Raw genomic sequence first — 17190 nt, 5'->3', positions numbered from 1 at the left:
GGTATAAATCATACATGAGTTTCACCTTTTTCCTTTCAATTTTAATTAATTTTCTGAAACTTCGAAGATATATTGATAGTGCAGCTTTCAGATGCTTTACCATATGCTTTGTATATAATAAATATAAATATTGACAGTTATTGACACGTAACTTCTCAGAGACTTTTAATCCTTAAATCATACTAACATTGTGTGTATAAACCATGAAGTGTTTCCCAGCACTCTTCTGTTTGTACGATAACTACCATACTAGTAAGTAGTATCATTTTTGTCACCTGTGAAAAAAAATGTTACTTTGTGTGGACTGGAGCACATAATTCTCATTTCAACAATTTTACACTGTGTATTTTAAACAAAACTCTTCTGAAAGGCAGGAATAGTGGCACATGCTTGTCACCTCAGCATTCTTGGGGGCACAGAAGGAACACAAATTCTAGCTAGTCTTTTAATTAAGTGACTTAATGAGAACCTGTCTTAAAAACATAAAATAGGATGTTTTGTAACTCAGTAGGAAAGTCCTGGGTTCAATCCCCAGTACTGTGAGAAGAAAGACGTCCTCTCATATCAGAGAACAGTGGTGGTTAGCAGGAATCATGGGAGGAGGGGATGTGAGGGCAAAATAGGAAAGTGCAAGCTTTCAGGTATAAGATGAGTGAGTTCAAGCAATGCAGTGTGCGTCATAGTGACTGTGGTTAATAATACTGCATCACACATGTGATATTTGCTGAAAAGTACATAATAAACATTCACTCACACACAAGCACACAATTAGCCAGGTATAGTGGTGCATGTCTGTTTTCTCAGATACTCGAAAGGTTGAGGCAGGACAAGGATCATGAGTTCATGGTCAGCCTGGGCTACATAGAAATTGAGACTGTGCCTCAAAGTAAAAAGCATAAAGGACTGGTAGTGTAGCACAGCTCTCCTTGAGTTCAACCTGCAATAGTGTTTAAAAAAAAAGTTTAAGGAGGTAGTGTTGGTGCAACCAACATTCAGGAAGCTGAGGCTGTGAACTGAAAGTCAGCTTGGAGTACAGAGTGAGTTGAACATCAGTGTGGATTACATAGCAGGATCCTGTCTCAAAAACACCAACGGCAACAATAAATACACACAATCACAGTAATGTGAGGATTGTAAAAATACACGTCTATTAAATCATAAAGTACAACTTAGGTGCACAACTTAGTTGCATTTTTCAATTTTACTTCAATAAAGCTGAGAACAATAAGACATTCCCTCCTTTTGATTTAAACAACATATAGCAGTTGTATAATTTGACATCATGTAATATATTTAATTTTCCATAGTGGATGGTGAACAAAAATACTATATGTAGGATTCTTGAAATTTTGAATATTTTCTTTCAGTGACCACTACTAATTCATATTTTATTTGTTAAGTTGAAATGATTATAATAGATCTGTACAAGTCAAATAAATAATATAACTATTTGATTAAATCTGTGTTTAGTTACTTCTAAAAAAATGTGGAACTATCCACAAATGTAGATTATAACTACTGACCTTGATAAGTTCGTACAGAAACCTACAGAAATATTTCCTGTGGGATTTTTCATAGGTTAAGCATCATAGAAAACAAAAATTTTCTTAACAGTTTGAACATTCTATTCTAGTTTGTATTCTATGTGAAAAAGCAATGAAAAATAGAAATTTTTGAGGGCTGATATCGATACAAGTGTATCTTTGTGTGTGTGTTTGTTTGGTTTTGGTGCTGGGAATCAAACTCAAAACTTCACCCTTACCAGGCGAGCACTTGAGCTGCTGAGATAAATCCCCATCCCAGTCACTTGTATCTTTATGATATAAAATTCTCTACTCTTCTTCCTCTTTCTCATTTATCTCCTCTATTTTATGTCCTTATAATATTTTTAATGTTCTTTGTCTTCATTTTCTTAGATAACAGGTTACTTTTTATATTGTTAAGCCTGAGGAACCCATATTCACCATCTGAGACTAATCCAGTGAATCATATGGCATCCTTAGGTTAGATAAAGATGAAGATAATACTTACATCTATTTATATATTTGTACTTTGGTACTGGGAATTGAATTTAGGACCTTGCACTTGCCTGGCAGGCCGTAATGCCACTGAGCTATATCCCCTGTCCAATATTTTATAATAAAAAACATAAGACCTAAAAGAAGAAAAGCTTTTCTTCTTCTTCTTCTTCTTCTTCTTCTTCTTCTTCTTCTTCTTCTTCTTCTTCTTCTTCTTCTTCTTCTTCTTTTTCTTCTTCTTCTTCTTCTTCTTCTTCTTCTTCTTCTTCTTCTTCTTCATTTTTGCTAAAGCTATTTCAACACTTTTGCTAGAACTAATACTCCTTATGGACAAGATCTAAGCTATATCCTCAAATAGCTCAAAAACTAACAAGGCAGATAGATGAAAGATAGAAAGTTTTACTAAGCTAAGCATTAAACCAGTACAAGGATCCTAATAAAGCTCAGTGCAGGAACAAATGAAGGCTGGGATATGAAAGATGTGTTATAACTCAAAGAACAAAGTGTGAGTCAGAAGGAAGCAGAGGAAGAGTTTCTCATGTTGGGTAAATAGAATTCATTTATTCATGCAATCAAGTACAGGTATATTCATTCAACAACCACCATTTGACATTAGAAAGAGAACTATTAAGAATTAATCTAAACTGATTAGAAGACATGATAGAAATTTATTGTAATAACTAAGTACTTTTGCTGAATGAATGTATTTATGCTTCAATGCATGAAGAAATGAATACTACTTAGCCTACTGGGAAATCCCAGGCTCAACAAGCATTAGTACACATAAAAAAGATTATTAAAACATACCTATGCATTCATATGAAAATTAGATGCACAAATCCAACAGTACATGTATACACATTAATTTACACACAGGCACATATACATAAAAAGACTTACACAGAAATGGTTATGCTAGACTTACCGATAATGAAAACAATTGAAAAATGATTAACAGAAGAATGAATAAAGTGAATTATTTATACAATTAAATACTTTGCAAAAGTGAAAATTGAATGGATTATGTTTTAGACAGAAACATGAAAAAGTTTTGTAAATATGTTGACTAAAACAAACACATTATAAGACTCAATTTTATGAAGTTCAAAATCACTAAAACTAAAGCATAATGTTAGAAATCATAATAATTCAGCATCCATTATTGTTGAAGTAAGGAGAATAATGAGAATATTAAGGAGATATAAGTGGGCTCTTCAGTGCTGCTCATTGTATAATTTAATGAACTGACATCTCTCTATATTTATTGTAATTTAATTTTGAGAATTTTAAGATAACTAATGAAAACTAGAAATAATTTGATTATGGACAAGTGGAGAATTAAAGATGATTTCCAGTGATCTAGAGTTATAAGTATTATAGTATTCAATGGAAGAGAAAATGTTAAATAAAAGTGGGTTCAAGTAGAAGTGATTATTTTCATTTTTGATACCTAGAGTTTGACATGCTTGTGTTACCTCTAAAAGGAAACGCCAAGCAGGCAGTCAAGTATAAATTCCACATCTCATAAAGAAGTTCTGGGTTAGGGCAAAAAATGTTTCAATTCATGTGTATATAGTTTAAAAATAAAATCATGAATATGACTTTTAATAAGGAACAGATTATAAAATAATTTTAAATGTAGATAACGATTTTTAAAATAAATTTTGCCTTAATGTGAAGAAGAAATCTAGAGAAGATGGAGAATGTGCCTAATCTAAGAATAATTTTTTTAAAAAGATGTGTTTAATATGTTTTAAAAACTCCAGGTTACTCAAATAGTGAGTGTACAATACATATTTAGAGAAATTTTTACTACACACTGGAACTTTTTCTATATACTACAAAGCAAGTTAAAGTATCAGGTGGTTTCCTTTAACAACCTTACTGTATAGTGGAAAAAATGATGTTATTACACATGTAAAGAAAAAATATGTAATAAAATTTCAGATACATGTTAAAAAATATTATAATGGGCTAATGACTGTGGCTATTTTTACTAATGAGATGAAGAAAGGTGGTCCTGGGAATGTAACTTTTGAGGGGGATCTGCATGAAAGTAAGACGGTAAAAAGGAGATGTATAAAATTGCTAGCTGGTAAAAATTTCTGTAATATCTACTTAGATGTTACTGAGCACATGAGATTTGGCTAGTGAAACTGAGGACCTAAATTTAAAATTTTAACTTTATTTTGATTTTAAGTAGCCTCATGTAGCTAACAATTATGCCACTAGGAAGAACAAATCTAGAAAAAAATACTCAAGTTGAGGAGAAGCAAATTAGATATGAAAGTGCACTTGTGTCCAAAGAACACAGACCTAAATATGTCAATATGCATGGGGAAAATGAAAAAGATTATATGTGTACATATATGTATATAAAATAGTTAAGATAGCTCTACTACTGATTTCTCTGAGTTCTTTGAAGAGAAATATTGGTGCTGGTACTGTTTGGACAACTGAATGCAGATGTCTTGTGCTCTGGGTGAATGACTGGAAATGACAATGCATAATATATGCACCCTTCTTGCCCCCTATTGATGTGTTTAGAAATTTTGTTGTAGTTTTTCTTCTTTTTCTTTTCCTTCTCCTTTTTCTTCTTCCTTTTTTCTCTTTATCTTTCAATAAGATGGATTTGGAAAAAAAAAAAAAAGAAACAAATGATCAATTGGCAAAAGAGATTAGGTAGAACCATATCCTATCAGTTATTGTAAAGCATGAAGAGTGGTTTCTATTGTGTTGTGTTGTATTTTCTGTAATTAGCATGGAAAGGTGTAAGTGGGTTTCAGGGAGCAGACGTGTAACCAGCTCTCTCCATCTGGGTTCCTGTCCTGAGAGTTCTGAAGACCGAAGCAACAAAAGCTGCAAACTTTGGGGAATGGTATTGGATGTGTTTTATTGGAAAGAACAAAGAGAAGAAAAGCCCTCAGTAGACTGATGGGGCAAGAATGACGTCAAGGAAGAGCCTGAATCTAGGAACTTATACAGCTTTTTGAAACAAAAGGCAAAGAAACAAAAGACTTGCAAAAATACTTGTTTCTCATTGCTTGCTTCTTGCCATAAGTTGATTTTGTAATTTCTTTGTCCATATACCTTCTTGTTTTTACTTTTGAGGATGATTTGAGTTTACTTGGGGATTTGTCTTTTGTCTTTTGCTTAGGCTTATCTCAGGTTACCTGGGACTTGGCCTTTTGTTTATGCAATTTGCTTATTTAATTCAGGTTCCTGCACTGTGCACCTTTACCTCCTCCTCTCAGAATAGGGGTGAACAAACAATTATTTGCCAAATAGGCAACAAAAATAAAAATGGGGAACGTTAGGATGTGTGCTGCAGTCTGGATGTGAGGTCATGACAAATGATGTAATTTGCAACAGTTTTTGTCACTTATACTATAGGGACTTGTTGATAAAGTGGGAAAGGAAAAAGAAAAGGATCGAAAGTGTTTCTAAAGTGTTCATAGATAGTAAGAAAATCTTTAAGAAAAACATAGTCATATTTTTATTTTACCAAAATACACTGGGATCACATTTGACATCTAAGGAAAGTCTATTAAATTTTACTCAAATGGAATTTCTAAGTAAATTAAGGCTGAAAATGTGGATTTGAGAGTCATGACTTCCAATTATTTCTACAAATAATTGCTGAGCATTGTTAGACCTTGCTCTAAAATGCAGACACATAGGAAGCAAAGCAATGAAGGACTTTTTAATTTAAAGTTGGGGGAACTTTTAAAAACAATATTAGCTAGCTAAAATTCATAGAAGGTATGTTCTAATCACAATAAAATATTTGTCTTATTGTTTATTAAATTTTCTCAATAACCTTATAGAATAATTACAATTACCACTATGGTTTCATTAACCCCAAATAAACAGTGTGCAAGTTATAGTTTCAAGTTGTTAGATTATTCTGGTGCAATAGAGAAGCAAAAGTACAAAATTAAAGGTTTATTGAGTTGAGGATGAGGAAAGAAGCACACAACCTATGGCAGCTGGGCTGTCTCCTTCAGCTGGGATATGGGGTATGAGACATATATAACTATTGACGGGGGTGAGTGGTACCTAGGGTGGGCATTGATGACACGCAAGGAGCTGATTGGAATTTTCTGTGCATGCAAACAAGAAGTTGAGTTGCAATTAGGGCTAAAGAAGAAGCAGGAAGTGGTAGGCGTTCCTGCTTTGGCCTGCCACCACATTAACTGTACAGCCATAACTGTACAGTATGCATAACCACCATAACTGTACAGTAATTTATACTAGGGCAAGATCCCACAAGTATTGACAAGTCCAGTGAAAAACTAAATAAATCAATGAATGCTTAAATAAATTAGGATCATGAGAAATGTTGCAATAATGGGATTAGATGTGTGAGATAATTCTAGATAACACAGGCATAAAGATAACTCTTAGGAAAAGACTTGCATGAAATTAGGGGGTGAGCACGTCAGGTTAAGAGGCAAAGCATTAGTAGTCTAAGACAAGCAAAGTGTGGAACCTTGTAATTGGAAGATTGGTCTAATATGAAGGCACAAGGGCATCAGGTGGACTACCTTGTCTGCAGTTGAGGAGAGAGGAGAGTGATAAGAAATGTGATCAGGTTTGTGATTAATGGAGGCTTCATTTAAAGCCATGGTACTGCACAAAAGAATAGAAAAGAGAAAATGGACGCAGACACTCACAGGAGCAATCCATCATTCAGAAGTCTGCACTGGATATATCAGAGGGAGGAAAAAACCCATCAGTTTGATATATAGAAGAAAGGAAGAGATACTATGTTTCTTCCTTCAAGTGTTGAATATACCCATGGGGAACGTTCAATTAAAAAAAGGAAAAGAAAACAAAAATAATGAATAGTAAAGGGTTTCTGAGATGCTTGAAATACATTGTCCCTCATGCACACAAGATCAGAGCAGCTGTCACTGAAGCAGAATAGGTCCTCTTTGATGAGAAGGATGGAAGAAACATGTAAATGTTCATGCAGATGAATTGCAGTTCTGTTGCTTCTTTTTGTTCAGTTTTTTAGAGACAGTCTCACTTTGTGATTCATTTAGGCCTTGAATGCACTGTGTAGCACAGGCTGAATTTGTAGTTCTTTTGAAGAGATAAAATTGTTTTCTAATTTCTTTCCTTGCATTAGAATGTGATATCTTATAGACATGTAAGACATAGCAATTTTTTAAACAAAAATCAATAAACATGAATAAAGCATAGATTAAATTCTGAATGACAAAAGGCAATTAAGTGATGCTTTCATATGAAGCTAAGATACTGTGTTCAGCCAGTTTCCTGTTTGTTTTTTTCTATCGACCAAAAAAGCAATGGTAGACTAATCTGTGACCTAAATTTTTTCTTGGCTACTCAAACCCAGCAGGGTCTTAATCATTCTCTGGCATTGATAAATTTATTTAGGTTACTGCTCTAACCATTGAAATTTAATTGTAGTACTATACATATAGTTCACCTCATCTCTAAACTCTAATCCTTAAGCCTTCAAATACACTCCATAGAATAAAAATTGCTGATTCTGCCACCTATTCTTTCTCCAACTGTCTGGAAGATGCTGAACCCCTTGGCATGTTAATTACCTTAGCAAATACTTTTGGCAAATCCCCATGATATGTAGTGCTTCTTTCTTAAGAATTCTAGCTGACTTCTTCTCAGTCTTGATTATAGTAGTCTCTTTCAAGAATTTCCTTGCTGTACCTTTTGGGGCAATTCTAGCCACAGATTTAATACGACAGAACATATAAAAGCAACCAGAATCCAGAGACTAAAAAATTATATAACACAAGAGAATATATCTATTAGATTAAAGCAATAAAGAGAAACAAATGTTTAAGAAGGAAATGAGTTTATTGAGGGATTTTAGTTTTTTTATATCTGCTGTATATGTCATTTCCAAAAATTTATGATTGCATGCAGAACTAATCTGCATATATTTTGCACAATTTTCTTTTCATTTTGCTTCTGCTTTTAAAACAATATAAATGTATATAAGTAAATGATAAGAAATTGAAGGATTTTTGAATCTATACTATTTGTATGTTGACTAAGATAGTGTTTCTCCATGACAATTATAATCTAATATAATGTCATCAAATGTTCTGAGGATTTTTGTGTTCTGGGGTGGGGAAGAAGGACAACAAACAGAGTAGTGGTGAGATAGGAGATTAGGGTGTGACAAAGCTGGCTGGGAATCCTGGCCTAACCTGATAATTATAAAGGTTGTGAACATGGGCACAGATGGTTCCTGAAGCGGTGAGCCTAGACTTCTAGTGGGAACTAGAGTAGGTACTCAATAGTATGGCCTAGATCTGATGTCAGCCTGAGGTGTGGGATCTCAGCCCCTCCTCTTAGAACCCACATGTAGAAGTTCTCATGGGTTTCTGTGAGACTTGGACAACATACAGGAGAAGCAAGCCATGAAGTGCCTGGGATTGAGGCTTTTCCTCACAGTATGCTGCCCAGTTTTCTCCAGACTACTCTTATATCTTGATTTTTCCTCTTTGCTCAGCCCAAGCTCATTCTGGAGAGCCAGTTTTTCCCCTGCTCTTTATTTTCTCAAATGCACTTAGCCACAGCTTTTGCTCATTTTGTTCATTTTTTTGTTCATGATGACGAGAATCTGGAGTCAACTCCAGAGAGAGAGGTGAGAAATCTAGAACATGCTAACAGTTAGCAGGCTACCCAGTGAGGTATGCATTTATGCCAGTGGGGTATTGGAAAAAAAGCCCTGACAGCAGAGAGGGTATCTTTTCTTTCTTGAATTACTGGACTGACTTCTCCATTATATAAATTAGCCCTTAAAATGTAAGTTTAGTCAAAACTTCACATGGCCTGGTACCAGATTTAAACTGTCCTATCATAGATTCATTCTCCCACAAAATGAAAGTGAAGAATTGAACACAGCACTCTTCAGTTTGGTCTGGCACATAGTACTCAGGCAGGGCAGAGTCATCCTAGTAAGAAACAGGAACACTGAGCTGCTCCCTTCCCTTCATTTAGCTGTGGGCACAGTTCTCATTCAGCTCTGACCCCTTGTCTGTGGTTAAACTTAGGAAGGAGTGATGTCTGTAACAGCTGACCATTAATTCTGAAAGCAGTGAAAGATTGAAATGAGAGGCCCCTGGAGTCAGAGATATCTGACCACAATTGGAGACACCTAAAGTTAGAAGTGTCTGCCTCTTAAATACTGGAAATCTGAATTGTGTGAAGGCTTTTTGAGATTTCCTCTGCTGGGTTGCTCTTCCTTCTGCCTGTCTCTGCTGCCATTTTGTGACCATCATTAACATTACTATTTAGTATTTACTGTGAGATGTATGCTTGACGATTGTTTCCTTTTCATCAAAAAGAACCTGGACTACTTTTGGTCCACTCAAGTGTTAAAATCAGACAAGTTGAGTCTGGAGGACATCAGCAAACATTGAAATACCATGAAATGTTGATGATGTCACCCGCAGCTTCAAAACCTCAGTGTAAGTGTGTAACCAGCCAACCAGTCCAGTAGGGAAGGTAACATCCTGCTCTATTCGGAGACCTCCCTTCTGGATGAGTAAAGTGGACCAACTGCCTTGTGGAAAAGACGACACTGTGGTACAAAAGGCTTCTGTCCTTATAAGAAGCCCTGCTGATTGGTTGGATTTATATTCTGATATTAATCCCACCATACATGTGGAAATCCTCAATGGGGATTGGGAGGCCCTGAGAGCAGAGGTGAAGGCTGTCAATAGCCATATGCTCTTGTGAGATTGCCCGCAGTGGGAGACCAATAGACATGGGCATGATGGCCTACTTGAATGGTTGCTTTTCTCCCTGGAGTATCTGCTAATTTGCTCTGAAGATGCGCAACTCTGTTTAGTCCCAAAGGTGTTTGTGTTTCCTGTGGGCCCACCACTCATGTGGAGGGTTTTTATCCCACAGGTGTCAGTAATTTTTCTTCTTTTCTGATCTCCTGTCCTCCTCAGACTTTTGGCTATCAGAGTGTCCCTTTTGTTAAGGGATGTTTTCCTGATAATACAAAGAACAGAGTTAAGAGATACTGTGTCTTACTGCATAGGAAGAGAAGAATTTATCTGTTTAAACCTCCCACCACCGCTTCCCTGTGAGCCAGCAAGAAATCTAAAATGTCACCTAAAGCTGTTGCTCACTGTAGTCCTTTGCTGATATTGGTTTGCTGCTCGTTTACCCAGTTTTGGTTTTGTTTGCATACCTATACCTTTTAGTTTATGTTCTTGTCTGAATTTGCATAGTACCTAATATTTTATTGACACTTTCATCACAAGTTATGTTTTGTGAACTAATCTGGTTAGTTGAGGAACGTGTCTTGTTCCCTTTTTTAATTGGCAACTTTTGCACACTTCCCTATGTGGTAGATGGAGGCTTGGAATTGTAGCATCACCCTTTTGAGACTTCCCAATAACTCTTTTGGGCTGATCCATCCTCTCCCACCCACTAAAATGAAAATAAAACTACTAACAAAAAAGTAAAAATCCCAGGGCAAAATCCTTCTTAGCATATGACCATCTTATCCTGCTTGAGTCATCCCAGGATTTTCATTTGCCTGCTACGTTACTGACCTCTGAACCTTCCACCAATTTTTCATCTTCTGGTAGCCTTCCTACACTGTATATGCCCCATAAAGAATGGCTAGTTTGGAATATATGGGTCTCTGCCCATCAGAAGGTATTAACTTCCCGGTCCCCATTATGTGTTCCTAAATTTGCCTCTTATTTCATCCTTTCACTGTATTCTTCATAGAAGCAGTGGGGGATCTTGGCCAGCTCTGGGATAAGTAGCACTGATGCTCACGTAAGGCTTGAGATGTTCACTCCTGCTAGGGGACACCTGATGTAAGAGCAGGACAAGATTATCAAGAATGGCTATATTGGTTTCCCACTGATGGGCACTGATCCAGACACAGGTTTGCTATATTTGCTAACAGGAGAACCCCGTCAGTTTTCTACTAATGAGGCTAATCAGAAAAACCTGTTAGATCCCAAGGACTTCAGGCTTGCCAGGATAAACTTCTCAGTGGCTGAATATCCCTTCTGTCTACAGATGGGAACAATCTGATATATTCCTCATTTGGATGTCTTCTTTAGGATGAGTTCCACACTAAGATCTTTCAGAGAGATTATCTTATATCCTTGTGTAATGGCAACTGGTCTATGGATTCATTTGAGGAAAATGGGACAGGCCATTCCTTGGCAGCCTAAACTATAATGCTATATTTCAGTTATATCATTACTGAAAGGAACCAAATAAGTGCTCAGAAGTGGCTTATCCTCACAGAGGCCTGATCTGTACCCTAGAGGTGTCATCTCTGAGAAGCTAATGCCAAGAGCACTCCCTCTGTCAGGGCCTCCTGTGCAGACTACTTCCTCAGCAACCTGCTCTATCCTGAGGAGACAGGCCACCTCCTGAGTCCACTTCATGTTAGGTCTGCATCTGTTTACCATAGGGTCTTATACCCAGGGATCTCAACACCTAAGTCCATCACTGCTCTATCCCTTTGAGAAGTGGCAGGCAGTGATGGTACAGTCTGAAAGTTAATTCTTTTTCAAATTATAGGTATTTAGTAATGCGAGGAAAAATTGAGTGGATTCTCTGAGGTTTCTGATGAATTTGCTGATGATTTCCAATGGCTTTTGCTCTTACCTGGTGAGATTTCAGATCCTCATCTTCTGTTGTACAGCAGTAGAAAGGAAAGGGGTTATGAAGGCTGCAAAACAGGCTAATGACAAAGCCTTTGCAGCTTCACCCTCTGCTAAGCAGCCAAGAGCTCTTTTATTTGGGTGCTAAGAAGGGCCCGAGTAGAATTATAATGCAGATAGTAGAGAAGGCAAACAAAAGGTATATACCAAGGCCATCTTGGTATGTGACAAGAGATGCCCAGACCTGTGAACCACAATCTCAGGGCACCAATGAAAGTTCAGTTGCTTTTCAGCTTTAGCCTGAAAAGGCTATTATAAATACACTAGGCCCCTAGTCTAGAGAAGCTCTGATTTTCCTAAATGAGACCCTTTGAATAAAAAGATGAACAAATTCAGTAATAGAAAGAACTTATTACACTTCAAATAATCAGACAAAATGTTAAAACATATCTGGGAATACTGGTGCAACATTTCAATCCCAGCACTCTGGGAGGTAGAAAAAGGAAAATCACATGTTGAAGACTGCCTGGGCAATGCCATAACTTAGTAAGACACACTCTCTCTCCCATGATATAACAACAAATAACAACAACAACAACAAGACTGAAAATATAGCTCAATGTCAAGGCCCTGGATTTAATCCTAAATGCTGCAAAAATAAAATGTTATGAAGCCCGGTGTGGTGCTGCAGGCTTAGAATCCCATCACTCGGGAGGCTGAGGCAGGATAGTTTTGAGTTTGAGGTCAGCCTGAGCTACAAAGTAAGCTCAAGATCAGCCACAACTGCATAGTGATATCCTGTCTCAAAAAGCCAAAGGGGGAAAAAGAAAGAAAGAAAGAAAGAAAGAAAGAAAGAAAGAAAGAAAGAAAGAAAAGAATGTTTTATCAAAGAAGAGAAAAATATTTAAAATAATTAGTACAAACTAGAATACACAGAAAGATTAAACATGTTTGAAGAAATTAAATAAGCCTTCTTGAACTATATATCTAGGTTTTATCTATCTAATTAATCTTTTAATTATCCATTTAGATAGCTAGTAATTAAAACAACAATCTAGACATTTTAAATCTACATAATCACAAACTCACATCAAAGAGTTGAAAACTGGTCATTTAGTTAAAAATACAAAAAGTTTTTAAAACATGTAAAATGAAAGGATGAGTTAAGAACAAGTCATGAGAAAAATGTCAAACATATTTCTTATCAAATTTTCAAAGAGGAAAAGAAAATAAGAAATTGCCGGGTGTGATAGTGCACGCCTGTTAACCCAGCACTAGGATACTGAAGAAGCAGGAGTCGAGGCCAGGCTGGGTCACATAAGTTCAAGGCCAATCTCAGCAACATTTCAAAACCTCATCTCACAAAGGAAAAAAGAAAAGAAGTGGAGGGGGAGGCAGAGGCAATTTTGGATAGAATAGTGTCTGATTGAATTGAAAAAACCGATAAAAATTAATTCATATTTTTAAAAAGTGATCAAAAACAATACATAAAATCATTCAAATTTATGTGTTATAATGAAAATGTAGAATGGCTAAAAATTTGAGTATTCTGAAAGCAATAAGAGAGAGAGAGGCTGTCTCATTAATAAGGCTGTATGAGCAATTACTGGTGTTTATTTAATATTTCTTGTTGTCATTCTGAGTACATGAAAGTTTTTTTTTTTTATCCTGTCCCATTAAATTAAATACAGGCTAATAACTTGTTTTTGTCAATGAAACTTGATCAAAAATTACACAAGTCACTTGTGAAACTGTCTTTCTTTTCCACTATCATAATATAATTAATAATATGTTGACATGATAAGAAGAGATGTCTTTGAGAAATAAACATTAATTTGCCAATCTCCTGAGATTTCAGTTTTTTTAAGCCTTCAGGATAACTCTGGCTCATAAAAGTTGCTACGTTGATGCAGAAATGTTCAGTGGTGTAATTTAATTTTGTAGGATTCGAAATTTTATGTGATTATATACTAATTGCTAACTGACAATTTTATTCAAGAAAGATAATCTTTCATGGAAAACTGCAAAATGAAAACATTTTCCCAAAATATATATTGAGTGATTTTGCTATCAGAAAACTCACCGTAGGCAATCTGAAGTATATTACAAACTGAAGGAAAGTCAACAAAGAAAATTTCTGAACTGCAAGAAAGAAAAACAGTAAAAAATAACACTATTTTCTACACAGACTTATTTGAAACTTAGATGTTCAATGTAACTAAATCTATCATTCACTTTTACTTGAGCAAAATAAGATTGATGTGTCCTAAGATGTTTATGCTATTTGTCAGGAAAATGAAGTTATATTTATTAATTTTAGAATTTGTAAATTTGTGTTATCACATTTTAATCATCTAATAAAAGAACAAAGAAATATTACATATGGTGGTATTTCTGTATTCCTGATATTTAAATTTTTCTTCTTTTTTATTTTCTTGCTGTTTAGAAAACATGTATTAGATATTTTTAAGGGTAAGCCTATTGGTACAAAATCCTTTTAATTTGTTACCATTCAAGAATATCTTAATTTCCTTTTTTCTGTATTTAGACATAGCATTTTAATTTGACTGTTCTCTTTCAAAATTTAAAAGTTTATAACACCAATTTCTGGTTCCCACGCTTTCTGAAATCTGCTATCATTCAAATTCAGTTTGTAAAACAGTGTTTCTCTTCTTCTTATAATACTAATATTGTCTTAATTTTTGGTTGTTGGAAGTTGGACTCCACCATGAATTTCAATGCACTGCTTTGGAAGTTTTCCATTTGAGTTTCCTGCAGCAGCTTAAATCCTTGTCATTTGATAAAAACGGGAAGTTTTCAGCTATTATTTCCTCAAGTATTTGTTCGACTTTAAACTAGTTTTCCTGTTTTCTCATTTCAGTAGCACACATGTCACATCTCTTTTAGTAGTTCCACAGATCACTATGACTTCACTCTTTATGTTTCTTAAATTTTTGTCCTCATTTTGAGACAAGATATCCCAGTGAAGCTCATGTTGATCCTGACTTTATTGTATAGTGCAGGTTGGCTTTGAACTCATGGTAATCCTCTTTCTAAACTTCAAGTGTACTTGGTTATATGCTACCACATCTGAGTCTTTTCTTTATTTTTAAAGTCTGTTTTCTATCAAATGACCAGTTACATTGACTTTTATCATTTTATCTTTCATTTCCTAGGTCCCAGAGATAACTGCTTTGTACAACGATTTTACCCTAGTCCTTCTTCTTTCCCCCAACACACATATGGGTACCAATAAATCACAGTACTGTTTTATATACCTGGAAATGGGTTGTAATATGCATGTATAAGTTGTTTTCTGTGTGGTAATGAAAAAGGAAGCAATTATAGTTATATGTAGCAAAGTGGATAAACACTGAAATATTTTAACATGCAAATTATATTACCCAATAATATACATGATGGGATAAATGATTAAGAACAAAATATGATCACAAATGTCACAACACTAGTTAATTTTAGAGAGAGGAAAGGATTTATGTTGAGAATAAATCACAGAAGATAGGCACCTGAGATACTAATAATGTTCCCATTTCTTGACTTGTGTGATAGTACATAGATGTCCATATTATAATTATCTTTTTAGTTGGATATATCTGTTTTATGTGTTTCACTTATTGGGTAATATACTTCATAGTAAAATGGGAATAAAATAAATGAATGACAGCAAGTTTCTGTAATGAAACATGTACTGAAAAGATTAACTCCAATATAAAGGCACTGTTGTCTCATATTGCAACTATTTGGAATCTCATTAAGTTTACAAGTTACTTCTACGGAAATTATCCCTCTACCCTGAAGAGATTATTAACTTCAGTCAGGTATTTCATGCATCCCTGAGTAGCTGTACCTATCCACCTTTCAAAAGAAGGACACTACAATCATATAAAACTTCTAAAATACCCAGACCATCTCTACACAATTGCCTGTGGAAATTCCTGCTGCACACTATTCCCTTAGTAATTGGTTATTAGATTAAATAGATTGTTATATTTACACGTTGGTTATTTCCAGATAATGCTAAATAACTACCAATGAAATAACTGTATGAACAACTTGTTACCCATTTTAATTTAAAAGGTTAGAGCGCTTTTTAAAAAAGAAATATAAAGTGGTTACCTGTGATTACCGGCTGAGGTTACTGAAAATGAATGTTTTCACCCTTTTTGTGATTGTTAAATATATAGGTTGGTTATTTACAGAAAATATTATATAATTGACATTAAAATAACTATGTACAGAAAACCACTTTAAATTAAAAGGTTACAGTGCATTTTTAATATATATATATATATATGCATATGTGTTATATATATATAACACAATGGCTACTTGCAATTATTAGCTGAGGTACCTGAAAATAAGTGTGTTTTCATTATTGCTGTATGACTTTCCTTTTTTTCTAACTTCAAAGCTCTATCAATTTATTCAGAACTATTATAATTTCTGATCAAAAATATAGAAAGCTAAATGTGATAATAGCTAATATAAAGAGCTTTAGAAGAGACACACAACAAATTAATATAACCCATGACAATGAGAGGGGCTCATTATGTAAAGTAAATAAGTGTATATTCACTTACAAGCATTTTGTAGTTTTGTAAAAGTAAAATACCTTTCAGATCTCTAACTGTAAGCCAAAGCAAGAGTCTTCGTTAAAAAGAATAATCAACAATATGCAAATCCTAGTCAGCTTTATTTGATGGGATAGATTTGGTAAAATGGCAAATACTGGGAGTATGTCGTCATTTATTTCTGACAAGATCAATTGCTTCATGTTGCTGTGCTTCCCATAAGAACCGCTATTGATTGCCACATACACTTCGATGTCTTTGCATGACAAAAAGCTAGGCTCCATTCAAGTATCATTTGCAGTGAATTTATACCCTTCCTCAGGAATAACTCTAACCATTAAGCATTATGTAGGAAGACTGATTTTATAAAGCAGGACTTCTCTTTAGGCACCAAATCGCATCCAAAAATTGCCAGGAATGAAATAGAAATATATTTGACAGGGAAAGTAAGATAAATTAACTTTCAACTGACATTGAGCTGCCATTTCCAAATTGCAGTGAAAATCCTATTGTAAATCTCTAAAATGGAAAAAATAATCTAAGGGCTATCTTCTTATAAGTGTAATTTTCCTATCAAAGACTCAATGCAGTATCAAATAGCAATTCAGAATAATTTTAATGTTTAAAAATCTGTTGAATCCCTTATGATCAGATAAAGTTTGTAGTTTTCTGTAATTATTTCAGTCATTTTTTTTTAATTACAGAAACTTGCCAGCCACGCTTATTGGTATGGAAGATAATTATGTTCTAAGGAATATTGCTGTTGGTACCTTCTGATGATAAGTGCAAGCAAGGTATCATCTAACAGGCACTCATCACACAGGGAAGCCTGACGTGTACTCTTGGAGTGGGAAAATCTCTTCAATAGATGCACACCTTAAATGAATGTTGTTATTGAGAATACAATGCGACAGTTGGGGAATTTTTGCT

This window comes from Cavia porcellus, unplaced genomic scaffold (genome assembly GCF_034190915.1).
Source record: "Cavia porcellus strain 051 isolate PalLab524CR breed Dunkin Hartley unplaced genomic scaffold, mCavPor4.1 scaffold_8, whole genome shotgun sequence".
In the NCBI taxonomy this organism is placed as follows: Eukaryota; Metazoa; Chordata; class Mammalia; order Rodentia; family Caviidae; genus Cavia; species Cavia porcellus.
Note: the sequence above shows the minus strand (reverse complement) of the source record.